Genomic DNA, 17,021 nt, shown 5'->3' with positions numbered 1-17,021 from the left:
CTGGAGCCGCCTCTGCGCACTTTGTGTGACGATTAAGCAAACATATATATATACACACACACACACACACACACACACATATTTACATGCAAGTGATGTACGCGTCGCCGGTGCAGGCTGGCGTGAATGAATTGACCCAATAATGAATGCAATATCTGTGTACCATTGATGACGACGGAGTAAATTAGGTGTACATACATACATAATATACATATATGTCTATATATATATATATATAATAGATATACATATACATATACATGAATGCATGATACATACCGACAGAGAGTACGTGCGCGTGTGCGTAGGTATAATCTTGTACCCATATCTAGATCTCCGTATGTTGTTATCAAGTGTCGAGGCCCCTCCTTAATACATATTCCCGGTTCCTTACCCCCTGTGCATTTTTGTAACATTTCTTTTTTCGCCCGCCTCTGTTTCTCATACCGACTCCGTATCTTCGAGTGTAGCATAAAAGTATATCATCGAGCTGTATGGAAGATTTGAATTTTAAAATAAGGCAGCAAAAGCCTGCGGAGCGTTTCTATATACCCTGTATATATGTGTATGTATGTGTATATATATATATATATATGCGAATATGTATAACCCCGATATACAAGGTGTTCGAAATATTTTATCTTGTTTTTACAGACTTTCTGTACGATGTGTACAGAGATGTTCATCAGTCTTGTTCTCTTTTATTTACCGGTTTAGACTTACTTAATCAGATTATAAAATTTATGAACAAGATTAATCTTCAACCCGAATAACGTATTCGGACGTATCTAACATTCGATCTACTAATTTGTTACACGCAAGTTTTTTTTCAACTTTTTCTTTTATCGAAAGTGGATTTCCAAATGTTATAGATAGGTATATAATAATACCGATGAGTAAAGGATGTATGCTTTTTCGAATACTTAGCAAACATTGTATATATATATATGTATATACACGAATGATTCATACGTACATCACGATGAGTGTATTGGGAAACGTCGCACGACTCGTAAAATATTTGTCGTGTACACGTTGAGATGCCATTTTTTCATTTCTTAAAGTAGACGAGCAGCGCGTCTTTCTTCTTAACTCGCGAAAAAAAGATAAAGAGAGAGTGGAGAACGAATAAAACCACGTACCCAATATACGTGTATATATGCAGCCGCGTGACGTAATCGGAAGACATAAGGAAAAAGAGAGGAAAAAGAAAAAAAGAAAGAAAGACAGAGAGATAGAGAGACGAAGAAAACCGGAAAACAAATAACCGTAAGAATTATAACACAGGCTTTGGCAATGTAACTAGGATGAGGCAAGTGTTAAAAGCAGGTAGACTCATAAAAATCTCTACGACTTTATTTGAAACAAAGAAGAAGAGACACCGACGAAACGAAAGAGTGAGAAAGAGATGGAAAGCGAAAGAACAAAAAATCGGGCAAGAACTTCGGTCTTAAACCAGTTTATCATTCCACGTTGCGGATTTCTTTCCTCGCACGGCGGGTAATATAGTTAAATTGAAAGAAGAAAAATTGGCAAACAAAAATGAAAAATAAAAAGGAACAAAATGCTGAAGAAAAAAAGAAGAAAAAAAAAATACAAAGAAACCGTCGTTCCGATGCGTATAATAAAATCTGGGCAAAAAAAGATACGCCTCTTAGCATCGCTGAGTCGATACATCATCCGCGATGGTTCCGATTCATAGCAACGGCAATGGACGGATAGGAAAGACGCATACATTTCCACGTATATCGTACGTATAGAACACAACAAGCACACAGGCTGATGCGGTACCCTGTTAAAAGCACCTTACAGCGATCGCACACCGCTAAACAATCGAAAATGTGCAAATGTAATTGAAATTAAGAGAGAGTAGTTTCGGTCGGACGGATTGCAATCCACCGCTAATTGCTCTCACGTAGCTGTAATACGGTGCGATATGTGCGCAACGAAATTCATCACGCATACGCCTGTCACGTAACAAGGATTCCACTTGTAAGCATGGATGCAAAAGGGGGGAAACGGAATTGAGGACTCTTTCGTCGTTGCCAGCACAGCGGTTTATCGTAAATACAGCGACATATTCGCATGTAAACTGCACCGTACGTTCAGCCTAACCCAACTGATTCTACATTGGCATCGTTTATTTGAGAAAACTTTCGAGTCAAAATTCTATAAGATCGTCGGAACAGCACCCCGAGACTAACAACGGAATCGAGAAATTTCTTCATACGTATATACTGAGATAGAATTTTCCCGACCGATCAAGAGGTATTCGTCTATAAACATTGAGTCATCTTAAATATATCTCTTAATCGGTTAAAGCTAGGAAAATTCTGTCTTGCTACTTTTTTACAGAGCATGAATTATTATTATTTATTATATTTTACAAGTAAAACGTCGTCGCGTGCAAACTCTGTATATTCGAATATGTATAATGAAGTGGGTGCTATAGCCGATGGGTCTTCGTCTGACGTCACTGCAAGAAGAATATGGAAGGAGAAAAGGAAAAGAGAGGGAGGTCGAGAGAGATAAAGATAGATAGAGAGAGAGAGAGAGAGAGATAGAGAGCCATCCTTTGGAACTCGACGCCAGCTAATAACAAATAAATAATACCTCCGTCCGCGCCGTGAAGGAAAAGGAGGCAAGAAACAAAATCGGTAAAAGGATAAGGAATTCGTCGAAGGAGGCAGCAGAGTCTGATTCTGAGCTCCCTTCTCTCTCGCTCTCCTCTCGACCGAATACCTACACAGTTCACGATCAGTCTAGTAATCCTGCAGGCAGTTTGATGCGTCGTTTTTTCCCCCCCTCGGCGCACTTACTTTGCTTCTTGTGATTGTCGTTTAGCGTTCCGCTCCGACTGCTCGGAGACGAAATCTATCAACTCGTTCCCAGGGCGCGTTTGGCAACACTTTATTTCAATCCATCCGCATTATCTACCCACTGCACACGTTACGAGCAGAGAGCCTCGAGTACGGCAGCGGGGTTTTACTTTTCTCGTACGTTTTTCTTTGCTCCTTCGTATTTTTCTTTCTTTTCTTCGTGTCTTGTATACTCGTCGTTTATTACAGCGTGCAGTAATCGATTAAACAAAATCCATTAATCTTATTCGTGCTTTATCGTTAGACTCGAGTCTTTGGTTCTTTGTATATCATATTTTGAGCCTAACGCGGTCATTTTGCAACAACAAAAAAGAAAAAGAAATATATATATATATATATATTATAATAATGATAATAATAATTACCACACAAGTAAATTATCTATTCTTTTACGCTCTTGCTTTCAAAATATTAATCTTTTTTTTCAACTCCGCTGATGTTATACACACGAAAGGAAAAATATTTTCAAGCCGCGGACGAAAGATTGGAATTAATCGAATTATGCCATCTATTACACCGCGATCCGGCACATGTTCGTCAAACTTGTTAAATACTTAATATACTTATCGCACGAGTTCACACAGATTAACCGCAATCATTGTACGTTACTCGTCGTCGTTGTCGCCCCCCCCCCTCTCTTACTTTACCGCTAATTAGAAATTCCACGCTGCGCGATGACGACAGTGACGATGATAGATTATTATTCCTGCACGATTTCGCACGGAGGGTTTCTCCGTTCCTTGCCACCGTATGTAACGTACAACGTATTACCGGAATATGTATAATTTTTATTTTTCGTAACTCCTGGGCGATAAATTTCGGATATGCAGATTATAATTATACCGCTGCGTAGTGTAACGGAGAAAGATCGTTAGAGCTAATTGCTCTGAGTAGCAGCGGACAAAATTAGATCATAACGAAGATACAATTAATAATAAACGGTTGACAAAATACACCGTTAAAAGTGAAGCGAGAAAGAAGGCGGACCAAAATTATAGATATTACACTTGGGTGCAAATGCGTACTATTCAATACGTACGTACTAGTCGAGTGCCAAAGCCACAACGATGCCAGACGATGTCCGACCATATAGATTACGCGTTAAATTTGCACAGACAATTCGCGACTCTGTACGCGGCGGCGGTAGGTAGGATAGAGTATACACAATGGCTGCACAGCTATAGAACGGTCTCATTATTTACGTATCACTGAATTTTCCAGCTGACAAGTGTGAAACTGTAACAGGTCCGATAATCCCAGAGGTGTGTCTATAATACACGAGCTACGACGATATAATACAAGGGTCAAGGCAAAACGTGAGAGGAAGAGTCTTTGATCTTTAATGCAATTAAAATACACACAAAAAAAAGTAAACTGGAATGAATTCTAATTGAAAATGATACGCTGATTTTCTACAAACATTAAGATATACGTTAACGACAGATTCCCTTTACGTTTGTTCATACTTGTTTTTTAAGTTCATTGCCGGCCAGAGTATAAGGCATTTCGCGCATTGTGCCAAATTCGTCGTCGGTGTCGAAGCACCGCGGACTGCTACGACAGTCGACCGGACAATCGGGAACAAACGGACAGCTTGTTGGTCGGGAATTATACAAAGCTTCCTGCACGCCAGGCAGCGTTGTGGAACGCCAGAGATCTCTTTATTCGGCGCTAATGGGCTCCTCGTCGTCCTCCTTCTCCTTCTCCTTCTCCTTCTCCATCTCTTTCCCTCTCTCTTTTTCGGGTCCGCATAGCTCCGTGGCTCGTCACCGATTTCGTGGTAGGATAGGTGTAATATAAGGTAGGTGGATTGATACCTGATTTACGTGGTGTACGCGAGAACGGCCAAGTGTGTGCGCGTCTGTGTATAAATAAATTGGTTTTTAAAATGTTTTTTATTATTCTTCTAAACAGCGCCTTTTCATGCAGACCGGGGAAGAAAAGGAGGAAAAAGAAAGAGAAGTGGAAAAAAAGAAACCTCAGCGACCTTACTCGTCGTGAAAAAATAAATTAAATCCAATACACTCGAGTCCCAGTTACTACAATATTATTATCATGTGTAATACAATGTGCGCGATCTTAGATTATACGCGACGGTGATTGTAAAAATTCGATAACTGTTGATACGTATACGGTACACGTTATACATATACATATGTGTGTCTGTGTGTGTCCATGTATGTATATAGTATATGACAAACCGAATAGGATAGGTGTTTGGTACACTGACATATGTAGATAGGCCGATGATTTATTGACCAAGTCTCGTTAATGCTGCTGCTGCTGATGATGATAATAATAATTGTTGGTTATTCATCGTTCTCGTTGTTGTTCAGTATACACAGAGAGAGAGAAATAGAGAAACAGCACCGCGAGTTGTGTCGTAATACCGTGCTCAGGTTAATCAGGTGCCTCCAGTTATTGTAATAGGTACCGTAGGCCGTAGGTAGGTAGACAGGATAGACACAGTCAAAGCTGTTACGCGACGTCGTCGACAGGAAACAAGGATGACATTACGAGCTTTCGTATTTACTCTATCATACGATCTATATTCACTACCCGTCAATATCTCTCTCTCTCTCTTTCTCTCTCTCTTTATTTTCCGTTCCCCGAGACGCAGCAGGAAAATTTATTTCCAAGCTACCATTTGCTTGGTTGCCCATTGCATGTATCCATACATACACGCGTACATGCATACATGGCCGTGCATTGGCGGAGGAAATTGCAGGTGTTATAATAATAATCCATGTCGCTGAACGGCTCCGACAAAGTGACGATATACAGCAATGTTCATTAATTGGTTCTCAGTGGCTCGTCATTTTTTTCTAAATCTTTTTTTTCCTAATCATAACTGTAACGTGTTTCATTTCTAAGAAAATTTTACGTGCCAAAGATTAGCCACGCAAGTGATAAGAGAAACAAACGATACGTTCATCACAAACACGTGAAATTCCCATTGAAAGAAAGCTTGTTCCATTTTTTATGCAAGACAAAAAAATAAATAAAAAAATATAGCGAACCACCGGGAATCCATTAACGAACATTAATGTACTAAATATTACACGGACCGCAAGCTAGAAGTCCGTTCAACGACGTAGTCGGAGAACAAAGTGGTCGAAAATTTTTGGGGAAAAAATTCCCCATTTCCAGGTTTTCCAGATTTTCCAGGTGTATGACCAGACTGAAGCAGTTTCGACTTTCGTCGGAATCCGCAACGTCTGTTAAAAAGTTCGGAAAATCGAAAAATTCGAGAAAAGGTATAAAGTGTATAGCGGACAGGAAAACCTCAGGTTTTATGTACGATTGCGTAACTTTGGACAAGCATAAAATGACACGTGTACAACAACGTTTAACAAGCCCACCACGCATATAATTAGCGTACAAACATCGCGGCGCCTTGTCTTTACGAACGTATCGTCCACTCGACCCCCGCAAGCCATTTCCTTTGCATATATCATTCTGTGTACATTGGACTTACATTGTATACTTCGCAATGTACTTTGTACGAACGGATAATTGGGTGTGGGAAAATTTCACGTCGCCTTGACCGGTAGCCAAAAAGTGATGTTTTTCTTTCTATCGACGGAATTCAACGTAAAGCAAAACAATAACGGAATAAAAAATTTCTATACAAACTTATTACAAAAAACACGTCGAACGAATCCGTGATATATATACGAGGATCAACGAATCATGCGGCAGATTTACTCCCGTCTCTTCGTAATTCAAAAAATAATCAGTAAATACATAGAGAGTAAGAACATTTATTTTCGTCGAATCATCTACGACCAGAGACGAGTAAAACTTGGACGAAATATTAAAAGGCGTGAAATACCGAGCGTTACACTGTGCCAACATAATTATACACGTATGTATTATATGTATATAATCTAAACATCACGTAGGCTAAAGGGTGTGTGTATCGGTATACAGACACACGCGTGCATACCTACACGCATATGAATGTGTCTCTGAACGCACGTTCCTATGAACTATGGGCATACATGTAAAGATGGTCTTGAAGCTTGGGGGACCACCGCCGACGCCTATATTTGAACCGCGTTGATGCAACGCGTTGGCTCTGCTATGCATGCGGGTTTTCTTCTTCTTCTTCTTCTTCTGCTTCTTTATCTCGCCAACAAACTTCTCTTCGTATTTGTGCACGTTAAAGGGATCCGGAGGATAAGATGAAGTGAGAAGACACCAGAGGAAGAAGGAGCAAAGAGAAGAGAGAGAGAGAGAGAGAGAGAAGGCAGCAGTGGCAGCAGGAGCCTCTTTTCCGTCTCTCTTCTTTCTCTCTGTCTCTCTCTCTCTCCGAGTTGCGCGTACGGTCGATTGCCCGTTAAGCCGTCGGCAGCCATTTTGTGTAGCCTGTAGCCTCCGTCTGGATGAGGCTTTATAACGCGGGGCTATATTTTGCCCGTTTCGCATCGCGTCCCTGCAGCTTGGAATAAGAAAGAAAGAAAGAAAGAAAAGAGAAGATGACGTCGTGAGGGTAAAAAAATAAAAATAAAGATAAGGCAAAAAGAAAAATAGATAAATAAGTGAATAAGCAAGAGCGTGTCTATCCACCGCCGCGGTTTGCGGCCGAATCGTCGAGTCGAATTTTACCGCGAATAAATCACCGCTGGGCCGCGACGCGCTCTCGTCACGTAGATATCTCTTTACACGCGCATACACACGTGTATGTATAAACGTATATCTTTATACACTGTAAACGCACACATAAACGCGCGACACGTACGTACGCATACCGTGCACCGCACATGCCGCGTGAATCGTCGTTCGATTCGAGTATTCTCACGAGAGGTGAAATTTTACGCGCAAGTTCGAATCTCATCCTCGTACGACAGACACGATCGCGCAGGTATGCATTATAATACACGGATGATTCTACAGGACAGAAACGTCGTCGCATCGGCGTCGCCTTCCATCTTTACTTTTCTTTCCAAGTATATAGATATGCGCCTTACGGCGAGAGATGGAAAATTGATTTGACGCTTCGGCGATCCCCGAAGCTCCTCTTCTCTACCGGTAGTAAAATAGACGAGTAGGTACATCGCGGGTACAGTCCGCAAAGAATTATAACGCGTACACCCTCGGCCTGCCGTTGCTGCAGCACGGGCGAACACATTTCGTGAGACTTGTACTATACCCACCACTAATTATAGGCCGAGATACTCGAGGCTTTTGAACACTCGCCAAGTATCTTTCGAATGAAATTAAAGGGGGACGAAGAGAGAAAGATAGGTGGAAACGGAGAACGAGTCGCTTCTCACAATCAGCTCGTGTTGTAACCCGCGGATCACCTGCACGACTTAACCTTTCTTCCTTATTTTCCTCTTCGCTCAGCAACGGTGGCAAAGCCAAGACCGCGCGCCTCACACATATGTGTGTGTACTTACAATTTCTATGTTATTATATCCAACACCATTTGCGCTATCTTTCCATCTATCTATCTATCTATTTATCCATCCATCTATCCGTCGACATGAGTTCACCTACACGCGGCTCTAAAGAATTTGAACGCGGTGCAGAGCGAGACATAATAAAGACGGAGCGTACCGATGTCGATTAATAATTCGAAAAGCAGGTTACGCACCGAAAGAAACGAAAATTCACCAAAACTCGTACAAATCTCAGCAGCAAAGCAAAATTGAACGTGAGAAATAAAAGGAAGAAAAAATAAAAGGTTGCGCATCTTAATCCTTCACTTTATTACACAGTACAAATGAACGAGCCCTTGGTCAGCCATCTTGAATTTCGTGTTCGAAAGAAGCGACGGCGATAAGCTGCAGTAATTATTGTTTGAAGGGAGTAGTAGTGGTATCGTGAGCGATACCCAAACTGTATATCCGCGGGATACTTTGCCCCCACTTCTCGCTGCTGTTGCACGAAATTTACTACGGAAGATTCGTCATCCCCCCCTCCCAATGCTCCCATCACCCATCACCCATTTCAAAACTCCGTGCCAAGGGTCGAAGGAAGAAAAAGGGCCGAAAAAACTAAATGGAAAACGCTTATGAAGTCGTCCATTGAAAACGGCTTAGACGCGTCGATTTCAAACCCCCTCCCTCTCTACCTCTCTCGCTCTTTCTCTCTTTTGGGTGTGTTCGTATTTGCGGACACGAGTATCTATAACACGTACTTGCGTACGTATGTATAGCGGGTGCTGGCATACGCGAGAATGCGATAATAGACACAGCGGCGACAGACTCGCCGCGCGATAATAACAATTTCATTGTCATGCTTGTTATCATTTTTTTTTTATTTTTTATTTTTATTTTTAGACAATTTTTTTCACGATTGCAGACCACGTTCAACAGATTCTGAATAAAGTGTTGCAGTTACCGCGTTCATTCGGCGAAAAATTTAATGCGAAAATTGGAAAACGGAATCAATGAGCACAACTAATGGCGCGAGCGTGTTTGTTGTTAAACAAGAAAAGAAAAGCAAAGAAAAGAAAAGAATAAACATAAATAAATAAAATGCAGAGGAAGAACGATTCGTTTGTTTAGAAATGTTAATGGACTAGTGACGTAATCGGTTCGAAAATAATTCTATACGGCTATTAAATCGAAGCCTCCATGTTGGATCATGGATCATGAGCCGGGCTCGTGTGAGCTGCTGCTGCGGAGATAGCTTTTGTATGTAGGTATAACAACGATATGCTTATTAGATGTTTTGAAGAATGTCGAAATAAAAATCCCCGTCTCATCCCCGCTTACTTCAAACTCGTTCGCCTCGCGGTTGTAATAATTCGTATAAACGTTGTTGTGTAAATCATCTCCTCTCTCGCGGTCGTTTGGCTCTTAAAGTCCGAGTAAAACAATTGCACCATTGTTCGATTTTCATCAGATTCGCGTTCCGTAAATATGCAAATACGTAACGAGAATTATTATTATACATGTACAATGTACAATGTACAATACATACCTATATACACGTACGGTAACGTTGCGTTAAATACGTAGCTTAAATTTCAAACAATTGCGCAATTAATAATCGATGAATGTCTCTGAAACTTTACGCCGTATAATTATTCAACCTTCGTGACAATGTAGAATTCGTGATAAACAAATTTTCAAATTTTTACTACGACTTCGAGTCGATTATATCTGTGATGACGTAAGGCTGACTACCCAGGCGCAAATCTCAGTGATGTACGCAAGCTACGCGCCAGACATTCCACTTTTATTAATAAATAAATAAATAACCGTGAGAATCACCGGGTAAGCATTATCGTGATAATTTTCTTCGGCTACGCACTGTAATATATAAGTATATACGTATAATACGTATTTTCTCTGCCGTTTTGACCGCAGTTTCCTTTAATCTTGTATCTTTTCATCGTATACTTCAATCTCTTATTTTCTGCGAAGATCAAGTTGGTAACGTTACTCTAACGATTCACGTTGAGGAAGAAATCGTTATTTCGCAATTTCAGGAATGTTTGACGGCGCGGTAAATTGTAATAAGGAAAAATACATTCACATTTTGAATACTCAACTGCCTCAGCTACTATAAAATTACAAAACAGTATACCCCCCCCCCCCCTCCCCCGCGTTTCATTACGTTAACGTTCCCAACTTTAGCCTCTTCATTTTCTACGCAACAGAACTACCGAGATTTTCAAGATATTTTATTGCCAAAAAACTAGCAGACCCGCGATTGCTTTACCGTATGTAATTAGGTCGCGTCATCGAGCTGTAAATTTGAATAAACAACGGGAACGCGTCGTTACGTTTTCGCATTGGAACTTACGAGGATTAAAAAAATAACAATAAATCATACAATTATAATTGAAGTCACGTATTATTTGCCGACATGTGCCTATAATAATCAAGGTACGCAGAATTAATTTCGCTGCGGCATTCTTCCCCCACTGTTTGTCAGAGCGAGCGTCCAAATCATCGCATGGACAACGTTCATGAAAGAACGAGTCAACTAATCCGCGCGCGGATAATTCGACGGTCAACATTTTATACATCAAAGACGCCAAAGCTGAAATTCTTAAAGTCAATAGGTATAGAATCGGAATACAAAGGCACAAAAATTTGTTGATTCAACGTCTCAATTCATTGATCAAATAACGATTGCGTTACATGAATAAGATCCAAAGTATACGACGACAATTTTTCATCGCCCTGGCAAAATTCGTGTGATTTTATTAATTAACATAGGTTATGAACAGGTTCGCGATTAGTGTTGCAATTACGGCTAACTACATCGTTTCAAAGGGGACCGCCAACTGGTAACGTCACGGCGGGAGATTGCTGCCAGAGGATCTTACGCTTAATTACCGGTTTAATCACGTTACGAAGCGTTGATCCTGTCTTTCATTTTAATTACTATCATTTCAATTTTTATTTACTCGGTCTTCTTCTCATTTATTTTCTTCCCTTCCTTCTCATCCCATTCAACGAAACGATTATTATTGTTATTGTTGTTATTATTGTCATTCTTACGATCCTTAAATCACGTCTGCAAGCAAGCAACCGATGACCACTGCGATTTCATTACAGTTGTACAGTACGTATACATACGTAGGTATAAACGAGCAGTGCGGTACATCACATCGCGTGTCTTTCGACGACATAACGCACAGGCGATGCTAACAACGCTTGTAATTATTCAATTCCATGACAGGCCGCTGTACACGATTATTTTATACCGATTTCCGTGTATCGATCTCCGTCCACCGATAGGCACTGCAGGCGGCAGCAGGTACGAGAAGGTAGGTAGGTGATAAAGGCTGTGGATTTAAACGTGTTTAGAATTCTCGCCGCCTCGAAGAGAATCGTTAAACCAAGCAAACGAGCGTCAAATCGTCGAAAGATTTCATCTCGGTGCATCTCGCCGCGTTTTAAGCCCCAAGGTTTCGTTAATCGCGTAGGGTGGGCCCTTTGTACAGGTTATATATATACAACTGCAGCGTTCGAACCGCGGCGTGATTATGTAAGTGCCTTCGTACCACCACCAGTGCTGTTCGGAACTGCCACGGTTGGAATAAATTATGAATAGAACACGACCCGAGCGGGGAGTTGAACGTATTCCAACTGTGCTCCTACACCGCGACTCTCGTCGTTCCTCCCTCTTACTCGTCTTCGTATATTCGTATTCGTATTCCTCGAAACACTTTGGAAAGATGAAAGAAGATCCCCCTCCTTTATATGAGTTTATACGAGTACATTATAGAGCGTGCCGAGGGAACGGATTCACTGATGTTTGAAAAATTTTCTAATTTTTCTGCGTGTTATTTTTTTTCATCTTACACAGGAAGATTGTTATTATTACTATAGAACGTGGCGTAGGGAGAAATTGAAGATTAATAATGTTTAATATTACACAACGAAATATAATTGAAAAATCACATTCTGCCTGCAGTTTTTGATTTCGAAACATGAATACATTACAGTCATCTCGTCAGTTTCCACTCCATTCCTGTAATATAATACGCACGGCGACGCGTTATATTTGACTAATCGTAAGTATACGTTAGGCGGATGGAGAAGCAAAAGAACTGAAAAAAACGAACGGGAGAAAAAATCGATCTACCGTAATGATTATGCGTGAACAGCACACAACAGCGGCTGAAATTAGTAGCGAGCGATAAATTACCGGCATTAATTATTCAACGAAATGAGTAAGTTATATATGTATATATGAAAGCGAGAGTGGGAGAGCGAGAGCGAGAGAGAGAGAGTGTAAGATAAAAACGAAAAAATGGGAACAAATTAGTGAATAAATAAATAGTAAAGAAAATTTGTCATTTAATTCAGCGACTTAATTAAATTCATATTTTGCACTTTCAACGTCGTCGCCGGACGATGAAACGAGCAATCCGCCTTACCTAACAATAAGACAAAGATAAATAATAATCCTGGTAAACACAGGGATAATTTTTCCTGCAAAGAAGCGCAAGTGTTTATTATTATATACAAGTCGCGTCGTCGTCTCTTCTTCTCCTTCCCGGGCAATTCTCAGACAATTATCTTCCGCCATCCTACACCTACACCGGGCATTTTTATTACGCACAGACTCACCCACACGCAAACACATTACACGTAAAGCAAAAACGGTGAAATTAATCTTACGAGAGAAAAGAAGACGCAAAAAGGCGTAAAAAAAAACGCAAACCAACAAAAGATATGAAAAAGAAAAAAGCAGAACACCAGTCACGTAGTTTCGGTGAAAATGTCCAGCAGCTCTTACGCATGCACGTATTCAACTTAATTTATCGTATCATCATTATACCGACACGTATTATTACGTGCGTTGCAGAAACTTAAAAGAGCGGCGGAGGGGGGCGAAAAATTTGCGACACGGTGTACAGCGGAATACGATTGAGAGAACAAAGCGAACTGTCGGATGTTGAGTTTAGTGTTTAATAATAATAATAAATCAATTAATTAATTATTCAACAGCATCCAATAAAATTAATACGTCGCCAGTGCAGTGGCGCACAGTTTTCCATTAGTTTCACTGTCGTATAAATATATGGATAGCCGAACAAGATACTCGGAACGTGCTAATTGGCAAATATAGGCAATCGACGAGATCCCTGGCTACGTGAATACATCCTGCGTGTGCGTACCGCCTGCATTACGAATGGTCCGAAATATATACGACTTCTTCTCAGACACCTCATTTGTCTGCAGTGTTAGTTTTTACTTTTCTTTCTTTCTTCATAATACAAATTCTACGAAACTCGACGCCGTATTGCAAAAAGCTCGTCACTCTATCTCGTAGGATAATGCTCCTGCCGTTTTTCCCGCTTTCATTAAACGCGCCAGCTGAATCATACGCGTAAACACGGTAACTCGGGTATATGTATAAGGTATAAAAACCTCGCTACGAGAGAGAGAGAGAGAGAGAGAGAGAAGAGAGAGAGAGAGAGAGAAAGAACCCAACGCTTATATTACGTATACCGACGAAAAATTTCTCGGTGATTTATGATGTTTATTTAGAACGGGTAAAAAAAAGCGAAGGAAGGAAGGGTGGAGGGTAACCCTTCTCCAAACTGTCGCAACAACAAGACACAAAATCAAGCCGTAGAGGTATATCCTCCACGCGTGCATATTTAGGTAAGATTGTTATTAGAAGAAACGCTCGCCCGCGCCTTACGAAGCTTCTGATTGCGGGTACGAGTTCCCTACAAACAGCGACGACGTCGACGTTCCGGTGAGGAGAAAGGGTGGGGTTGTCGAATGCGTGTGTTAACGTGCGTGTATAATGATAATGATAAAAATAACGATACGCACCAACGTGTACGTACGAACGCCACGCGTATGAAGTGCGAGGGAGAAAGAGAGCGAGCGAGAGAGAAGAGAAGAGGTCTGCCTGCAGTGTTTGAAACCGCAGAGTTTCACGCAATCAATACCTCCTCACTACCCCGTTCCCCCCGCGGGACCGACGGACCGGCAACATAGACGAAAAATTTGACGCCGATAGGCAGGAATCGGACATTTATAACTCAATATCCGCCTTTGCATGTAATATAATTTTCCGAACACACCGATCGTATTACAAGTATTTATTACAGCCGCTGCAGGTCGGACAAAAGAAATTCATCCTGTCCATGGATGAGGAGGAGAGAAAAAAATGTACAGGTGTGAATTTCGCAATACGATGACGGCGCAAAGGCTTAAATATATTGTAACTAACGCGGCGTGTATGTACGATTCAATAGCGACGATTACTTCCGGTCGAAGTTTCGGAATCGCTCAAGAATCCTCCTCCCCCCTTTTCCTCTCTTTCGTTGCTTCGCATGTACGTGTGTGTCTAACACATCGTGTTTATCCACACGTACCTTATTATTATTCTCATTCTTATTCTTATTATTATTATTACTATATGCATATGCGTCTGTGCGTGCATACGTATTCACGCAAGGCAGGGAGGCCCATTCTCGCTCTAAAATACGAAACACGTAAACGGAGAGTCGTGTCTGTGTACTGCGTCGATGCGGGACGCGTGGAGAAAATGCCTCGCTTGTGTGGGTGAGTGAGGTGAGGGGGGAGGGGGGGGGGGGGGGGCTGGGAACTTACACAGACGCGGTGCGCTGCAGGCAGCAGCCGAGCTGCACGCACACCAGCTTCATTCGGCGAATGATATATTACGTGGCGCATCTATGAAAGTGTTGGTAATACGTGTTTGTGTCGGTGTCGCACCGTCCGTACATCGCTCGCGACTAGTGAGCAGCGCGTATTTCTCTCTCTCTCTCTTTCTCTCGTTTTCTTTCTATCTATCTGTCTCAATCTTTCTTTCGCTCGCTCTTCTCCGTCTGCGTTCAACGTCCCCTTATGTGTGCGGTGAAGGCAGAGAGAGCGAGAGAGAGAGAGAGAGAGAGAGAGAGAGAGAGAGAGAGAGAGATACTCGGCTCTTCTGCCTCTGTGTGGCGCGAGGAGAGAATTTACGCTGGGGAAGGCAGGCAGGCAGGCAGGCGCACACATTCGACGAGGTTTACGGTTGATGGTGGTGGTGGTGGTGATGAGACGAGGAGGACACGTAGGTATAAACGACGACGCACACCGAAGAAGAGGAGAGACAGACACTCGCTCGCTCGAATCCGACGGATGAGATATACATAAAGACCTACCATTGCCTCCGTGAGATCGTGTGCGTGCAGGCGATCCCTCGTTGTATCCAGAAAACCAAGCGGGCACACCTAGCCAGTTGTGTTGGTGGTGCGATAGCGGTGGTGGTGGTGGTAGTTCCTTTGGGCACTGGCCGGCGTTAAAATGGCCATTTCGTATAGAAGCACCGCACAGTTTACATTTTTTTTTAAATTCGTTTACTATCTCGAACTAGTCGATTTACCTATTTTCAATTCAACTACTACCTTGTAAATAATAAAAACTTGAACCTAAGCACTTGACTAGTCGTTTTTCTCCCCAATGCTTTCTTTCCTTTTCTCCTCACATACTTGTTACAATTAGCACGTAATCAACACGACAACGGATGCACTGACTGGGTGTTTTTTTAACGAGATCACCGACACGTATTTCCCGCAATAATATTACTATATTCGAGGAACGAACACACAAATCCCACCAGCCGTCGTCGGAACGAGCCTCCGTGTCGAGCCGAACAACCGACGAACGTACGGTTCGGTCCGTTCGTTCCCTCCGTTCGTCGCGTGTTTCTCGCTGTCGGCTATCTCTCTCTTGCACACTTTCAGACACACGGCCAGGCAGCTACGTACGTATACTGGTACACGCACAGCGAGCGAGAACCCCGGAGCTCTCGGCCTCTCCTCGTCGGATTCCCGATACCAACGAACCGACGAACGAACACACTTTGGCAGCGGGCGTTTCGCGCCGAGACACACCCTGCGCCAACTCCGATTCCACTTCACGGCTTCGCCGATGTTACGGGGCGTTTAATTACGCCGCGAGTACCTTTGTTTCCACGATTATTCGCCTTCGAACACCTCACCAATGCGAGACCGAAAACGCGGCACTGCACCTCTCTTGTCACAAAGCACTCACAGCAGACCACAACACATGGCTGCAGGCCTCCGCCGAGATCGTGCGGCCTCGGCTTTTCTCGGCTCGACTCGGCCCCGTTCGCTCAGGACCGAACCGACGTCCGAAGGAACGAAACCCCCGCTAAAATCATCGCCTCTAAACCGTAACCCACCGGCGACACTCGCTTCGGCGGACGTTTATCGTCATTTCGACTTTGTACCACCGCCGCTGTAACGCGTGTCGTCTCGCGACTTGTCGCATTTCACCGTTTTTCATTCCTTTTTCAGCAACACCTCGTTGAACGAACACTCGACGAGATTCGAGTGTAGGTAGAATGGTACTCTTTTCAGGCTGATTGTCAATATGTTTTGCAGGTGCTGCTTCCCTCGACGTGAGGTGGAGGTTGTCCCGACGTCGTACACACACATACACACACACACACACACACACACACACACACACACACACACACACAAAATTGGTTACAATATATCATCATCGTCATCAATTCGACGAATTCCGTGCGAACGATGTATCATTGAGAGCCGCGGGTCGACTTTCCTCTGATCCACTTCGCGAGATTAGTTACGGCGCTGAGATGACGCGTGGGCCGCGTTTAATCGCAACAAAGAATATCGATATTCTTCGCTGAAAGCCGGTCGAGCTCCCT

The 17,021-nt window shown here is 42.5% G+C and overlaps 1 protein-coding gene across 4 annotated transcripts in view; it reads right to left on the bottom strand.

Moving 5' to 3' along the window:
* Window positions 1–16,397, bottom strand: part of LOC124174361 (zinc finger protein 608-like) — a 95,542-nt gene extending 79,145 nt beyond the window's left edge. For 3 of the 4 annotated variants that reach the window (XM_046553425.1, XM_046553419.1, XM_046553424.1), the window contains exon 1: window positions 15,481–16,397. The gene's annotated coding sequence lies outside the window, so the exon portion shown is untranslated. Of the gene's footprint in view, window positions 1–11,553; window positions 11,735–15,480 lie in introns of those variants that run through there. The other variant, XM_046553422.1, reaches the window with a different exon arrangement.
* Window positions 16,398–17,021: the final 624 nt, after the last annotated feature.

This window comes from Neodiprion fabricii, chromosome 1 (assembly GCF_021155785.1).
Source record: "Neodiprion fabricii isolate iyNeoFabr1 chromosome 1, iyNeoFabr1.1, whole genome shotgun sequence".
NCBI lineage: Eukaryota > Metazoa > Arthropoda > Insecta > Hymenoptera > Diprionidae > Neodiprion > Neodiprion fabricii.
Note: the sequence above shows the minus strand (reverse complement) of the source record. Positions and strands in the feature narration are given on the sequence as shown.